This window comes from Phascolarctos cinereus, unplaced genomic scaffold (assembly GCF_003287225.1).
Source record: "Phascolarctos cinereus isolate Bilbo 61053 unplaced genomic scaffold, phaCin_HiC Scaffold_2;HRSCAF=192, whole genome shotgun sequence".
Taxonomy (NCBI): Eukaryota; Metazoa; Chordata; class Mammalia; order Diprotodontia; family Phascolarctidae; genus Phascolarctos; species Phascolarctos cinereus.
Window position 1 is genome coordinate 328,185,821 of NW_027555625.1, and position 17,430 is coordinate 328,203,250.

At 43.3% G+C, this 17,430-nt stretch overlaps 1 pseudogene; it reads left to right on the forward strand.

The window, feature by feature from the left end:
• Positions 1-1,774: 1,774 nt before the first annotated feature.
• Positions 1,775-12,556, forward strand: LOC110216663 (dynamin-3 pseudogene; annotated as a pseudogene).
• Positions 12,557-17,430: the final 4,874 nt, after the last annotated feature.

A 17,430-nucleotide genomic window follows, 5' to 3' on the forward strand; every position in this document is an offset into this window, starting at 1 on the left:
AGAGGCTGAGTGGCTTGCCCAGAGTCATGCAGCTAAGGAGCATCTGAGACTGCATTTAAACTTCAGTCTTCCCGATTTTAGGCCCAGCGCTCTACCCACTGCACCAAGGAGGGGCTAGTTCAGTACAAAGGAGGGACTAACTAGGAACAGGATTCCAGGTTTGGGGACAGGCTGGGAGGTCTTCCCGGCAGGATTCACTCTCACCTCACTGAACATTTACAGTGTCCAGTGCTAGCCTGAACCTACAGGTGAAACAGGGGGGCGCTTTCACAGGGAGCATGGCACGGGGGGAAGAACACCGATTTCTGGAGTCAGAGGACCTGGGTTCAAATCCTGCTGCTCGTACGTATTAACTGGATGTCCTTGGGAAACTCACTTACTTTCTTTGGGCCTCAGTTTTCTTAACTGCAAAATCAGAGAGTTGGACTAGATGATCTGTAAGTGCTCTACATCTCTAGATCTATGATATTTCCTTACCACTCCCTCTGTGTGTATGTATGTGTGTGTATATATGTGTGTGTATATGTGTGTGTGTGTGTGTGTGCACTTGAGTGAGTGTCTGTGTGTGTGTGCACGAGTGAATGTATGTGTGTGTATGAGTGCGCGAGTGTGTGTGTGTGCACGAGTGAATGTATGTGTGTGTATGAGTGTGCGAGTGTGTGTGTGTGCATGAGTGAGTGAGTGTGTGTGTCTGTGTGTGCGAGTGAATGTGTGTGTGTCTGTGTATGTGTGCGCGAGTGAGTGTATGTATGTGTCTGTGTGTGCGCACAAGTGTATGTGTGTGTGTGTCTGTGTGTGTGCATGAGTGAGTGTATGTGTGTCTGTGTATGTGTGCAAGTGAGTATGTGTGTGCACGAGTGAGTGTCTGTGTGTGCAAGTGAGTGTGTGTCTGTGTGTGCAGAAGTGAGTGTCTGTGTGAGTGTGTGTGTCTGTGTATGTGTGCGCAAGTGAGTGTATGTGTGTGTGTCTGTATGTGTGTGTGAGTGAGTGTCTGTGTGTGTGTATGTGTGTGTGCACGAGTGAGTGTCTCTGTGTGTGTGTGTGTGATCCTTCCAATTAACGTGAGTGGTGATGAGCTTTCATAGTCTAACTCAACAAGCCCCATTAAATATAGTTCATGTGCCAGGCACTGTGCTAGACAGTGGGGATACAAAGACAAAAGTGAAACATTTCCTGCCCGCGAGGAGCTTATATTCTAGCGGAGAAGATACATATGTACATACAAACATATACATACGTGTATGCACCCACACATATTTATACACACATATATGCATCATATTTATCCTATATATGTATATATCAGTACATACAAAATAAAGACGGAATAAATGGAAGGTAGCCTTACAGGGAAAGGGAGCTGGGGCCCGGCAGCCGGGGACACTAGCAAGGCTTCTTCCAGAAGGTGGCATTTGAGCCATCTTGAAGGAAGCCCGGGATCCTGAGTGGTGAAGGGGAGGAAATCGAGTATTCCAGGCAGGGGAAGCGTAGAGATGGCAGTCAAAGGGTCATCTGTGACAACCAGGAAATGCTAGGGAGAAACGGCTTTGGGCACAGGTATGGCTGTCCTCTTCGGCCCACTCGACGCTCACTTTTCCTTTCGTTGGGTGACTTGGGTTGGGCGTGAGCATTTATTAATCGCCTGCTCTGTGCCAAGCACCGCACTAGTTGCTTGACGGATTATTTGATTGATGACTCAAAGGACAGACATCAGAGGAGTGGCAATCACCCAAACCCACAGAAGTGACTGTGTCCCGGGGGAGGAGATGCCCGGATGTTGTCCGGCAGCACAGTAAACCCCTTGCCAAGTCGCCGGCCCAGATACACTTCCTCAAGGAACCAAGGGTTCCTCCGTGAGGCCAATTCTGTCCTGACCTCCAGAAATGCTCTGGGAACAGCCATGGTGGGGCTTCTTGGGAGCCTGGCATCACCGTGGTAACCAGTAGGCATTAAGGGAGGGAGTGGGTGTGGGTTGAACAGAGAACTGGATTTACCACAGCTCTTAAGGTGCTCGCGTGTCCTGCCCTCAGGTTAGCCAGTGCCTGACCCAGAAGAAGGGTCTGGGATTCTGAGTTCACGGGCACCAGATTTAACTGAGGGCCCTGGAGAGCTTACCTTCCGTTTGGGCGAATGCTACCTAGCCAGATGCAGGGATTTTTGCTTTTTCATTCTGCCATCCTTCAGTGCCTAACGGGCAGAAGAGTTGGGAAGCCTTGGCGTTCTGATTCATTAGCTGTGACTGGGGCTGGCCGTGCCCTAGAGCTATTGCCAGGAATTTTTTGTGCTGAGGGCTAGTATTCCCCTGTGCAGCTGTACAGATGGTACAAAGTGGGCCTTGATGGAGGGGTGGGGATAGGTACCTCCTTGGAGGGTAAAGTCAGAAACTGTTGCTAAGGAGCTATTGTGGGAGGGAGCAGGGTACAGTGGAAGAGGAGTGCTCCCTTCGGGTTAAAATCACCATGATGGGGGCAGCTAGGCGGCTCAGGGGATACAGCACCGGCCCTGAAGTCAGGAGGACCTGAGTTCAAATGTGGCCTCAAACACTGTGTGACCCTGGGCAAGTCACTTAACCCCGATTGCCCTAAAAAAAAATCACCATGATCCCCTTGTCTGTACTTAAGGGCATCACCCTACTTTAGTCCACCATCACCTCTCAACTGGACTTTTTCAGTAATCTTCTAATTGGTCTCCTTATCTCAAGTCTTTCCCTTCTCCCTCTTCCACATATTTTCCAAAACTGATTTTCCAAAAATATAGGTCTGATCATTTCATTCCCCTGATCAAAAAGCTCAGATGGTTCCTTATTGTTGTTGTTCAGTCTTCTGTCATGTCCGACTCCCTGTGACCCCATTTGGGGTTTTCTTGGCAAAGATACTGGAGTGGTTTGCCATTTCCTTCTCCAGCTCATTTTACAGGTGCAGAAACTAAGGCAAACAGGGTTAAGTGATTTACCCAGTGTCACACCTCTAGTATGTGTCTGAGGCTGGGTTTGAACTTGGGAAGATGAGTCTTCCTGACTCCAGGCCCAAGGCTCTATCCACTGTGCCCTCTAGCTAGCTCCTTACTACTTCTAGGCTAAATTGGAAACTTCTCTGTTGGGCGCTTAAAGCCCTTTACGGTATGGCTCCACCCTATTTTCAGCCTTGTTATGTGTTATTTTCCATTCATACACTCTGAGCTCCAGCCACACCGGACTTCTTACTGTTTCTCACATGTGACATTTCGTCTTCCGTCTCTGTGCTTTTGAACAAGCTGTACCCCATGCCTGGGATGTAGTCCTTTGTCTACCTCTTAGAATCACTTGCTTCCTTCAAAGTTCAGCTCTGACACCATCTTCTGTGTGATTCCCAGGACCTCCCAGCAGCTAGTTCCTCCTCCAGTTACCTTGTATTTACTTTGCATGTATTTTGTTGTGCAGCTCTCTGTGATATGTGGGTGTGATGATGGCTGTGAGTGGTGCTGCTTATATGTACTCAGGGAAAATTATACCCACTCCCACCCTTCTGCAGTACTGGCTTATTTCCTTATCTCCTCTCTCCAGGTTCAAAGGCAGTCTAGTGGGCATTGCTCTGGAATAGCTTCAGAAATGAACAAAAATGCAGAAAATCTCTAAGCAGCAGGCCCCCACCTTGGAACAATATTAGGGAAATCTCTTCTCCCATGGAATAGTTTCCCCTTTCTCAATCTTGAGCCTCAAATTTATTGGCTTAATTAAAATCTCTATTAATGGCCATATATTTTATTAGTAATATCAAGTAATATAAAAAGAGATGCAAGCATTTCACTTGTGTAATGGTCTGGGTTTGAAAAAAAAAGTGCTCTGGGAAGAAAAAAATTATTGACTTTCGCTCTCACTCACTACCACAACTGCTATAATTGCCTTTTTTCCTAGCCTCAGTTCTAGGCTACTCCTTCCATGAATCTGTCTCCCTCTTCTTGCCCTCTGGTTCCCATGCCTGTGTCTCTTGTCTCTCTCTTGTCTCTCCAGCTCGTCTGAATAGTGTCCCAAAACTTGGACCCTTCCCTAAGGCCTCTGGAACCTCAAAATGGTGTTCAGTGGTCCTGAATGAGTGTAAACAGTCTAGTTCCAAGGACTCTCTATCCTAGGGAGTTTCTATCTTTTTGGGAAAGTCTTCCTAAGTCTCTGTGATCCTGAGGAGGCCTTCCAAAGTCTATAGGATTCTAGATCTTAGCAACCTGGTGCTACATTCCTATTTATGTCTTCATTCCCTGCTCCAAGGAGGATAATCTAAGCTGATCCAAGTAAATCAGGGAGTTCCGAGCTGCAAGAGAGCTAAAGGTGATCAAGTGTCCACACTAAGTCTGATACCAAAATGGTGAGCCCTGGGAATGAGCGACCACCAGGCTGCCCAGAGAGAGGCAAACTGACCCACGACAGAAAAATGGAACAGGTTAAAGCTTCTACAATGGTCAATGTCGGGACTGGGTCTGTGAGTAGCTGCTGGACTTCCAACCTGGGTAAAATTGGGAGATCCAGTCTCAACATTCCCCTGTCCTGCCTCAAATCCAAACAACAAAAAACATCCCCTTAAAAGTTTGTGTTCTGTCTCCATCTATAGAATCCTTGAAGACAGGGATTATTTCATTTTTGTCTTTGCATTCCCAGCATTAGCATGGTCTATGGCACACAGTAGGTACTTAAGAAATGCTTATTGAGTGTCTAAATGTGGTCATAGAGGAAAAGCTTTCTGTAGCATTAGGCAAAATAACTCTGTAAGAATTACCCTTTTACGTTTCAGACAGAGGCTTGGTTCCCACCCCAGGATTTCAGGAGGTTCTATGTGGATTCTTCCCCAACCCTCTCTGACCCAGCTTTGATTCTATGCTTCTCTCTCTATCCGGAGTCTTCAAATTTTGATTCTTTAAATGGATGTCACTTTTGGCAGCGGGGAGGATTTCTACTGGAAATAGTGTTAGATTCAGAGTCATTGGCTCTTGAGTGTGAATTCCACCTCCCGCACTTCCCAGCAACATGATTGTGGTCAAGTCTTTCTGAACCTCAATTTCCTGACTCACCTAAAAAAAATAAAGCTACAAATACCTATAGTATCCTATTTCCTTGGGTTGTTGGAAGCATGAAGTGACATAACACAAGGTGTCCCAAAAGTTTTAGTGCCAATTTAAGTAGGTTAAATTGTAGTTTAAATTAAATTTAAGCTACTTAAATTGGCACTAAGACTTTTGGGGCCCTTGTTTGTATAAAGTGATTTGACTGAGGAAGTGAATTCTTCAGCTTTCTCCCTTCTGATGGGTATCAACAAATACCTTTGTAAATGAAGGTACTGCATGAGGAATGGGCCCCGCTGGAGACAAATATAAACCCTCACCGAAGGCTTATTTGTCTCACCCACCTTCCTTGTCATAGAGTCAGCACTTAATAAATCCTTGTTGATTGATTGATGATAGAAAGTAACCTTATCAACCAGGGAGGCTCTTCTTTTTATCTTGCCTTTCCTCTTCCCTGGACTCTGCTCTCTCTTACCTTCTTCCTTTTCCTACTTTTTCTTCCCTTTCACATATAGGGAAAGGATGAGTGAGCTCCACGGGACACTGGGGCTAGAGGATGGGATAAGGGCTGATAGGAAGTTATAACCCTTCCTCTTATGGCAGGAGAGCTTTCCCTTTAAGGGCAACACCCCAAAAACCAGATTGAGGTTGGTAATAGGTATTTGGGGCTAGCTACGTTTAGAGTAGTGTCTGACCCTGAGGAGGATAGAGCTTTCCTTTCTGCAAAGTCCAGATCCAGGGGCACTTCAGAGAACTTGCCTTGCACCCTGAGCCAGTGAGCACCTCAGTGCCCTTAGATCTCATTTGGGAGGCATGCCCTAATTCCCTTTTTGCAGGTAGGTCACACTTTGGAGGGACACACCCCCATTCTCCCACCGACTTGTTTTTCTTAGGCCTGAGGAGGGAGAAGCTTCATTCATGTGCATCCTTGGCTCCAGGCTTTCCTCCCTTAGTTTTGCTTCAGTAAAACACTTGATTTCATCGGGCTAATAGCAGTAGTAGCAGTAGTGGTAGTGACTAACATTTATACTGTGCTAAATGCTTTAAAATTATTGTTTCATTTAATCCTCACAACAACTCTGGAAGGTAGGTGCTATTCTTATTCCCATTTTTACATTTGAGAAAACTGAGGTGAACAGAGGGTAAATGACTTGCCATGAGTTACACAGCTAGTAAGTGACTGAGGTCAGATCTGAGACAAGTCTTCTGACTCCAAGCTCAGTGCTCTATCCACTGCACCACCCAGCTGCCCCGGTCTGCCTCAGGCCAAATCAACCTAAGCATTATTGTTTTGCCAAGCGGAGGTGCCTTTTGACTGGCTGTCTTTCATGTTTGGAATTTTTCCCCTCCTCACCCACACCTCCTGGCTTCTCTGGCTTCCTTTCAAACTCAGATCACCTTCTGCAAGAGACTTTCCCTACCCTCCCTTCTCTTTCCCTCAGTGCCTTTCCTCTGAGATCTCCTCCCATCTACACTGTCTCTATCTTGAAGGCAGATAGATAGCTGTTTGCATGTTATCTCTCCCTTTAAAATGTGAGCTCCTTGAGGGCCAGGAAAATCATTTTTTTTTTTGCTTTTCTTCATATGCTTTTCTTAGCACAGTGCCTAGGACAGAGTGATCTCTTAATAAATGCTTGTTGACTGAATGAGTTGTTAGCGCCCAGTCTGGCTCCAGGACCCCTCACCAGCACAGCCTCAGGGGTGTTGACCTTTCAAAGTCACTTCCTTCTTCAATTTTATTCCCTTTTTTATTATTATGAACTTGACAAACATAAAAAAAAGTGCATTTCCTTAGAATAGAAAAAAGAGAACTGTGACATTATGGATATTTATTATGTACAGTTTTTAAAAAAGTATGTAAGCCATGCATGGTTCTTGTGTAATATGTATATGTCCGCATTGCCTGTCAAAATGTTTAGACTGTCAGTAGAGAGAGATATTTCTGGAATCTGATCCATAAACCTTTCTTCAAACAAGACTATGATTTCTATCTTAAGGGGAGCAGGAGAAAGACAGTGACTGGGGGCTTCCACCTTCTCTCATCTATCTTTGAGAGGGATATCAAGACTAGAATTATATCTCTCTGCTCCATTTAGATATAGGAAGATGATAATTTCAGAGCAAAAGCTGCTTTCTTGGTTGCTTTTAAGAGGGTGGGTAGGAGTCCTTAGCTTATACTTGCTAGCATAATTTCTTTCTACCAAACTGGTTATACAAAAGACCATCACAGAGAGAACATATTAAGTAACTCATTTAACTAAGAAAAAAGAGCAAAAAGTAATCAGAGAAGTTAACAGATAAGACTATACCAAATACTACACAAGAGAAAATGGCTTTCCAGATAGGAATAAGATCAGATCTCAGCTACAACCAAGATAGAAGGCCTGATTTCTGAAGTCTCTAAAGGCACACTGGAAATCAGGGAGGCACTGAAGAGTCAGCTTCCCCTACATACCTATAGTTTCTAAAGTCTCTCTGCCTCCTCCCTGGAGTGTCCTCTAACCACCATATGTAAGACCTTTGTGTGGGTACACAGTGTCACACTTAGCCTGCTCTCGAATCTTCCTCAGAATACGTAGTATGCATGCAAAGCACTCAAGGTCTGAGTGAAAGCCAGGTTACGTATACATTAAATTTAACATGGAGGTTCCAATGCAGCCCTGCTTGTGTTTCCTTCTGAACTTTTTGCTCTCTTCAGAGTATTTTATGTTCCCAAGCAATGTCACCCCCTTACTCAATAAGTTCCTGTGGTTCTCTATCGCCTCCAGGAGCAAATACAAAATGCTCTGTTTGGCATTCAAAGCCCTTCATAACCTAACCCCCTTTCCAGTTTTCTTATACCTTACTTTCCAGCACATACTCTTTAATCCTGGCCTCCTGGCTGTGCCACAAACAAGGCACTCCATCTCTTTGCTCTGACATGTTCCCTGGCTTTTCCCCATGCCTGGAACGTTCTCCCTCCTCCCCCCAGACTACTGACCTCCCTGACTTTTAAGTACCAACTAAAATCTCATCGTTTACAGGAAGTCTTCTCTGACTCCTCTTTATTCCAGTGCCTTCTTTCTGTTAATTCTTTCCAATATATCTTGTGTATAGCTTGATTATACATATTCATTTACTTGTTGTTTTCTCCATTAGATTGTAAACTCCTTGGGGGCAGAGACTGTGTTTTGCCTATTTTTGTATCCCCAGCACTCAGCACAGTGCCTGGCACAAGTAGGCACTTAATAAATGTTTATTACTGTTTCATTGCCACTTTTCTTTCTTTTCTTTTTTGGTTTCACTATTGCTACCCTACTCTGTATTTCCCTCTACAGCTCCTCTCTTGTACTGATTAAATATATCAAACAAAACAAATCTTCATATTAACCATATATCTCATTCTGCACCTCCAGACAATGTGCATAAGCATAGATAGATTTGCAGAGATGAGGGAGTGGGGAGGAGTTGTAATAAAGGGTGGGGTAGTGATAGCAGGTCCCTCCCCCCCAAAAAAAAGAAAAGAAAGAAAAGTGTCAAACGGTCAAGACATGGGAAGCACTGTTTACCATAATTTTTCTGGAGTCATAATTGATCATTGAATTGATCAGAGTTCTTAAGTCTTTCATAGTTGTTTTCTTTTACAAAGTTGCTATTATTGTATAAATTATTCTCCTTGTTCTTCTTATTTCACTCTGAATCAGTTCATACAAATCTCCCCAGGTTTCCTCTGAGAAATAATTTTTATGGAGCAATAATATTCTGCTACATTCATAAATCATAATTTCCTTCCCCCATGAAAGCAAGAACAAACTGCCCTGACCCTCTATCCCCTCCCCCAGTTCCAGGTCTGTGGTTCCAGGAGGTTCTCACCCCCTTACTTTGTTAGTCTCACCTCCCTTCCCTCATCAGGAAATCTGAGGTAGCTGCTTGTATAACTCTAGCCCACCCCAAGCAGTAACCCAGCCAGAAAGTGGTTTGCAAAGGTCAGGGGTGTTGGGGTAACTTCTAAACCTCCTCCCTTACTGTGATGAGAGAAAGGCTCCTCCATGCACATATCTGTGAGCATGTGTGCACAAAGAAGATTGTGTTTTGGGGCATGCTTGTGAATATGTACATACGTGTCTCTGTCTTAAGGCCATCTCTGCAAGTCTATTCTTCATATGTGTGTAAATGGGGCGTCTACACTGATGGCTTAATGAGCCCTGAGCCCTCTTAAGGAAGCTACAGAGTTGAGTGTAGCACTGGGCAGGAGGCTGGAGGACATGATCTCTGCAATCCTCTTCCAACCCTAAGATGCCCAGCTAAGATGACACTACACCCAAACGGTACACCTTTTGCTCGACTTTACCAGGGGGTGGAGAATAAGTGAGTAGTGGCCTGGCGCCCTGAGGATACCGCCCCAGGCCTGCTTCCCAAACTCCCCAATTGAGTCATGGGAGAGATGGCAGCCTCTGGGCCACTGTGGAACAGAAGGGGACTGGCTTCCTCATTGGTGGAGGTGTTGAATCTGTTCTGGAAAAAACCAAACCAAAACAAAAGTTCTTACTGTTGACACGTTAGTGGCAGAGCTTCATATGTGGCCTCAGTGTTTCCTGTGGTTTTCATTTCCGTTCAAGGGCTCAGCTTGTCAGGAAAGGGGAGGGGGCTGGCAGGTTCATTATTTGCCCTTCTACTGTGCAGCTACTGAGCTTCATTCCTCCTGTTCCTGAAATGGGGAAATAAATGAGTGGCATCATTGCTGTCCTCAGGTCTGGACAAAGCCCCTTTTGCTCCCTTCTCCCTCCTCCTCTGCAACCACTTACCCCAGGACAAAACCCTATTGGATAGTGGTCGGGCCTAGGCTGGTTAGACCTCTCATGGGTGGCAAAGGGGGGGGATACAGAGCATAGGTGATGAGGCAGAAACCTAGGAGTTGGAAACAACCTGTCTGAAAATGCCTCCTCCCCAACACAAAGGACTAATTGTTCAAATGCCTTGGGAGAGAGAGTAGCCTGAGGGCAGAGCGAAGACCTGTGATGGAAAGGACGGAAGAAGATTTAGGTTCTTCCTGAAGAAGGACTGCCTAATATTCCAGTAGTAGGTCAGTTAGCATTTATTAAGCGCCTCCTATGTGCCAGGCACTGTACTAAGAGCTGATTAGGCCAAGGATAAGAACTAGATCCATGCATTGCCTCCAGCTGTCTCTTAATATGATGATGGCCCGGTGTGATGAAGAAAAGTGAAACGTATTTAATATACTCTGTTGAAGAAGGCAGAAAAGAATCCACCTGTTTGGAGTCAGAATGGCCAGGCGCTTCATCTTGCCTCTGATATGTGGCTGTTTGACCATACAAGTCACTTCATTCTCTGAGCCTCCTTTTTCCTGACTGTGGGACAGACATTCGAGCCTCCATGATGGAAGAGTTTTCATGAGGGGTCTAAATAAGATCACATATGTAAAAGAGCTAGATTAATGTGAGTAGTTATTGTCTAAAAGATTTAGTCTTTGCTACTTATGCCGGGTCAGTGAGATGTTCCTGAAATTTACGGGGAGGGGTGTTATTTCTGAACCTGTTAGGGTATATTTCTGTCTCTGGGATGTGATATATGAAGTTAGACATGTAAGCATCTGATGGTCAGGGTTAGCCAGAAGATCCTACAAGAAAGACAAAGGCTCTGCTATAGATGGTTCAGCAGTTTTCAGTGGATTTTGAAAAGAGAATTGAAGGACCAGGAGATCAAGTAGATACACTGGAGCTCTCAGGTGGTGCAAAAATAAACCTCATTTTCCAGAACGATTCCCTTTTGAGATTGTGAAGATGGAGCTTAATGAGAAAGAACTGAGAAGAGAAATAAGCTATGCAATCCAAAAACATCCAGGTATGGCTTTTGAAGCAATAGTTAAAAACACATTGTAAAACTAAAAGGACCTTTCCCGAAGAGTGTAGACCTGGTGATGCAGGAATTAATCAATACTGTAAAAAAAAATGTACCCGAAAGCTTGCAAACTTCCCAAGACTTTGTGAAGAAACAGAACAGACTGTTGCTAACCACATTCGTGAAGGAGAAGCAAAGACTAAAGATCAGGTGTTATTGCTGATTGACAATCAGTTATCCTGTATTAACACCAACCATGAAAACTTCATCGGCTTTGCACATGCTCAGCAGAGAAGCAGTCAGGTTCACAAGAAGAGTGCAGTTGGTTATTCGGAAGGGATGGCTAACAACAACCTCGGCACCATGAAAGGAGGATCCAAGGAATAGTGGTTTGTCCTTACTGCAGAAAGCTTGTCCTGGTATAAAGATGATGAGGAAAAAGAAAAGAAATACCTGCTTCCCTTGGACAACCTAAAAGTTCAAGATGTGGAAAAGAACTTTATGTCTAGTAAGCATATCTTTGCACTTTTTGATACAGAGCAGAGGAATGTATACAAGGACTATCATTTTCTGCAGTTGGCATGTGACTCCCAAGAATGTGTAGATAGCTGGAAGGCATCTCTGCTCTGAGCTGGTGTCTATCCTGATGAATCTTTAGCTGACAATGATGAGACTGGTCAAGCAGAAAACTTTTCCATGGAGCCACAATTAGACAAGTGGAAACCATTTGCAACCTTGTAGACTCCTACATGTCTATAACCAACAAGTGTATCTGAGACCTGATTTCCAAAACAATAATGCACCTTGTGATCAACGTCAAAGACTTCACAAATTCAGAGCTCCTAGCACAGTTATATTCCTCAGAGGACCAAAACACTTTGATGGAAGAATCTGCTGAGCAGGCTCAGCGCCGAGACAAGGTGCTTCGAATGTACCAAGCCCTTAAGGAAGCCCTTGTAATTTTTGGTGATATCAATAGTGCCATTGTGTCTACTCCTGCACCTCCTCCTGTGGCTGACTCCTGGCTACAGCATTCTCATAGATCACCCCCTCCAAGCCCTGCAAACCAAAAGAGACCAATATTAAATGCTCCTCCAACCAGATCCACATCGGGCTGAGGACCTGCTCTGGCAATTCCATCCCCGGATCCCCAGTCTGGGGCTCCACCAGTACCATTCCGTCCAGGACCTTTACCTCCTTTTCCCAGTAATAGTGATGCATTTGGAGCACCTCCACAAGTTCCATCCCGGCCAACACCACTGGCTCCTCCCAGCGTCCCAAGGCAATCTGATAAGAATGGCTCCTCCCATCCAGAAAGTTTACCACTGTTATTTGATTTTTGACTTACTCAGTGTTACCAGCCTGTGTTTTATTTGTGTTGTCTGTGTTTCTTTTCTCTCTCTTTTTCAGAACCATCCAAACATTTTTTATAAAGAACAGTGTTCATATACTAGTAAAATTTGGTTCTTTCTGTTGATTCTCTAATTCTTAATCTGAGCCAGAATAGGTCCCACTGACCTGCCAGGACTGTCAGTGATTTCCTAGCATTGATACCCGAACCTGGAAATGGAGGGGTTATTTGCAGCAAGTTCCTAAAGCCTGTTGTATGATTCTTGAAGGTCATATGCACCTGTTGTGAAAATTGTGAAGTTGTGTTTCTGAACCTGAAATAAATTACATTTGAAGGAAAAAAAAAGAACTAGATGTATGGTTTCATTGGTATGAAGAACTTGTCAATGAAGAAACCATCTATTAAAGCCCTCTTGGAAAAGTCTAGGCTTAGAGAGTAATTTAGAGTCCTGAGAGGTTAAGTGAATTGCCCAGGATCACACAGCGAGTATGTGTCAGAGGCAGGACTTGAACCCAGGCCTTCCTGTACCCAAGACCAGCTTTCTATCCTCCATGACACAGGTAGCCTTTCAATAAACAGAGCTCTTGCTTTGTCATTGGAAGTATTTAATCTGAGCTAGATGACTATTTGCCTGTGATGCTACTGAAGAGGCTGATGTGGATGCACACAAAACTGACCAACTGACTTAGGTTTAGAAAAATCAGAAAATAGAAGTAAGGCCAGAAAACAGGAGATGAATGAACGTAAGAGGATGGCATGATCCTGTCCAAATGTTGTCAAGAATGCTAGAGTTCAATGGGACAGAAAGGGTAGGTGACAAATATTGGAGGCGATGTGGGAAAAAAGGAACTTTAATGCATTGTTAGTGGAGTTGTGAACTGATTCAGTCATTCTGGAGGGCAATTTGGAACTATGCCCAAAGGGCTATAAAACCATGCATACCCTTTGACCTAGCAATACTACTACTAGTTCTATATGCCAAAAGAGATAAAAAACAAAAAGGAAAAGGACCTATGCGTACAAAAATACTTATAGTAGCTCTTTTCTGGGAGTAAAGAATTAAAAATTGAGGAGATGCCCCGCAATTGGGGAATGGCTGAACAAATTGTGCTATATGATTATGATGTAATACTACTGTACTATAAGAAATAATGAGCAGGATGCTCTCAGGAGAAAAAAAACTTGGAAAGACTTACATGAGCTTATGCAAAGTGAAATATACTGTGTACAAAGTAACAGCAATATTGTAAGATGATTAGCTGTGAATGACTTAGCTATTCTCAGCAATAAAACAATCCAAGACAACTCTGAAGGACTTATGATGAAAAATGCTACCCATCCCCAGAGAAAGAACTGGTGATGTCTGAATACAGATTGAAACATACTTTTTAAAAAAAACTTTATTTTTCTTGACTATTTTACAACATAACTATTATAGATATGTTTTACATAACTATACATGTATAACCTATATTGAATTGCTTTCCTTCTCAATGTGGAGGGGGGTGGGAAGGGAGGAAAGGAGAGAATCTGGAACTCAAAGTTTTAAAAATGAATGTTAAGAATTGTTTTTACATGTAACTGGGGAAAATAAAATACTAAATTAGAATAAAAAAGAATGCTAGAGTTCAGGATGCATTGAGGCTGGCAAGGTAGGCTAAGGACAACTGATGGGATTTTTAACAAGCTGTATTGGTAGAGAACGAAGGATCAAAGGAGGGAAAAGACTTTTGCTTGGGATAGATAGAATGCTGATAATTCACAACAGAGATATATTAGAGTTCCTCAATTCTGATAGAACAAAATTGACTAATGGAGAGTGGATGCCCAAGATAAATAAGGAGATAGTAGACCTCTGTGTCCTTGATAAAGTCACCTGGCTCAGATGAACTATCTTCTAAAGTGCTAAAAAACTGGTGGATAGGATGGCTGAGCCACTGAGAGTACTATATGGAAGATCACAGGGAATAGGAGAAGTTGGAAAAGAGCAAATGTCCCAGTTTTTTTTTTAAAGGAAGAAAACTGAGTCTGCAAATTGGAGAACATTGAGCTTGGCTTTGATTCCTGGGAAAACGTTAGAACAGATCGTTAAAGAGATGGTCACTGAACATTTAGAAAAGCAAGCAGTGATTCCAAAGAGCCAGCATGATTTCATCAAGAACAGGTCACTCCAGACTAACCTCATTTAACAGGATTACTAAACAGTAGACGAAGGGGATCCTGTGGGTAGAGTTTACCAAGATTTTAACAACACTATCTCCTACAATTCTTGTGGAGAAGATGGAAAGGTATGGCTCAGACAGTAATAGAACCAGATGGATTTAGAACTGGTTGAATGGTTGAGTGAGGCTAGCAGTTCAGTGCAGACACGGAGAGAGGGCTCCAGAGGAGTACCTGGAGGGGCTGTGCTTAGACCCATGCTCAACATCTATATCAAATTTGTAGGTGACACCACACTGGGCAGAACAGCTAACACATTGGATAATAGAGTCAGGGCCTCATTTAGAGTATTGTGTTGGGTTCTGGGCACCACAGTATAAGAAAGACGTTGACAGGATTGAGAGTGTCCAGAGGAAGGCAACAAGAATGGCGAAGGACCTTGAGTCCACCACCGGTGAGCGCTGGCTGGAGGAACCAAGCCTGTTTTGCTTGGAGAAGAGGAGTCTTGGGAGGACCTGATCACTGTCTTCAAATACTTGAAGGGCTGTTAGGAGGAAGCCAGATTAGATTTGTTCTTTTTAGCTCTAGAGGGCAGATCAAGTAACAATGAATGGAAGCTGCAAAGAGGCAGATTCAGGCTGGTGTCAGAAAGCATCTCTTGCAGCTGTCCAGACGTGGAATGGGCTGGCTGCCTACAGAGAGATTTCCCTTTCTCGGAAGTCTAACTTCCAAAGAGAAGCTTGTCAGATTATGTGAGAGAGGGAATTCTTTTAGTGCATGGGTTAGTGCTCCCTGCAGATTCTCCAGTCCTGTGATTTCACAGCAAAGTTACACAGCTTTACTGAAGCTCTCAACATCTGAACTAAATTCCCTTTGTGGTTCAGTTGTCTGACCCTTCATGACCCCATCTGGCGTTTTCTTGGCAAAGATACTGGAGTGGTTTGCCATTTCCTTCTCCAGATTATTTTATAGATGAGGAAACTGAGGCAAACGTCATTGAGTGACTTGCCTAGGGTCACACAGCTAGTAAGTGTTTGAGACCAGATTTGAACTCCAGAAGATGATTCTTCCTGACTCCAGGCCCGGCACTGACCCACTGCACCACCTAGCTGCCCTTTGTCAGGGACTAATTCCATTACATGTTCTGATGTTTGAGATGCTGACTTACTGCAGAGAAGTGGTGGGCTTTTTTTTTAAAGCAAACCTGGATTCTTATTTTTCTTCTTTGCATCAAAAGCGGTCCATTCTTCTGGTGTTGAACCCTCTCTGCTATGAGCTGAGAGGGCCAGGCTGGGATTCAGATGTATACACTTCCTAGCCTTCAGACTTCCTGGAATTCACCCAAGAAGCAGTGACATACGGCATGTATAATCATGATCCATGGAGAAGTGGTGAAGGAAGACACAATCCCAACATTTCCTCTGGTGTCTTGGGAGGCTAAGGGGATGACTTTTAGGAATTGGGTGACACTGATGGTGGTGGTGGAGGATTCTGGAGGGATAGAAACCAAAAGAAGGAATCCAAATGTAATCACCAGCTATGGAGTACTGCTTTCTGTCCTGGTCCCCCAAACCAGGCCCAAGCATTAGTCTGTCCCAGGATCAGGTTAATTTCAGAATCTCTACCTGAGCAAGAGGAGCAGAAACCTTCTAGTTGCATACAACTGGTTCCTGTCAGTCATTAATTGGCTGCTCTGGCTTTAGGACTACGTACTTTGGGGCTTAGCAGAAGAAGGACACAGGAGCCACTGAAGTTAGCAACAGAGCACATTGCCTATCTGATGATCTATGTGTATGGAAAAAAGCAGGCCTTGACTACGTGCCTTTTTTTCCTGCCATGGGCCAGGGGAAATGGAGATAAGTTAGACTTATACATTGGCCTGCCTTGGGAAGGCCCACTCCCATGCTGAAGTACTTATTTCATGGTCTTTCATGGGATCCGATATTCCTACCATACTTATTCTGTTCAGCAAAGACATTGAAGGCCTTCTCCCAACATGAATTCCCAAGGAGCTCTGAACTTCCAAGCCTGTCTTTTTCTTAAGAAACATTAATTTTATTTTTTTTAGTCCCAAATTTTCTTTTTCCTCTCCCTCCTTAATCTATTGGGAAGGCAAGAAATACAATATCTCTTTACACATGTGAAGTCATGTAAAACTTTTCCATATTAAAAAAAGAAACTAAGAAAAAGGAAGAGAAAACATTTGCCTCAATCAGTGCTCTTGAGTCCATCAGTTCTCTCTCTGAAGGTGGATAGCATTTTTCATCATAGGTCCTTTGAAATTTTGGTGAGTCATTGTGTTGATCAGAATTATTGAGTCTTTCACAATTGATCATAGTTGCAGTATTGCTGTTACTTTGTACAATGTTCTCCTGGTTCTTTTCACCTCAGTTTGCACCAGTTTATATATCTTTCAGGTTTTTCTAAAACTATCCCCTTCATCGTTTCTTTTTTTTAAAAAATTTGTTAACATTTTTATTTAAGGTTTTGAGTTCCAAATTTTATCCCTTCCGCCTTCCTGAGACAGTATGTAATCAAATATAGGTTATACATATGCAATTATATAAAACATTTCCATATTAGTCATTTTGTACAAGAAGACTCAAATAAAAGAAAAAAAATGAAAGGAAGAAAATGAAAAATAGTATGCTTCAGTCTGTATTCAATTAATATTCTTTCTCTGGAGGTGGGTAGTATGCTTCATCATTTGTCCTTTGGGATTGTCTTGTATCATTGTATTGCTGAGAATAGTTAAGTCATTCACAGTTCTTCATTGAATAATATTGCTGTAATTGTGTATGTTCTCCTGGTTCTGTTCATTTTATTTTGCATCAGTTCACTTAAATCTTTCCAGGTTTTTCTGAAATCATCCTACTTGTCATTTCTTATAGCACAATAATATTCTATCACTTTGATATATCATAACTTACTCAGTTATTCCCAATTGATGAACATTTTTTTAGTTTCCAACTCTTTGCCACCACAAAAGACCTGCTATAAATATTTTTGCACATATATGTCCTTTTCTTCCTCTTTGATCTCTTTGGGGGCAT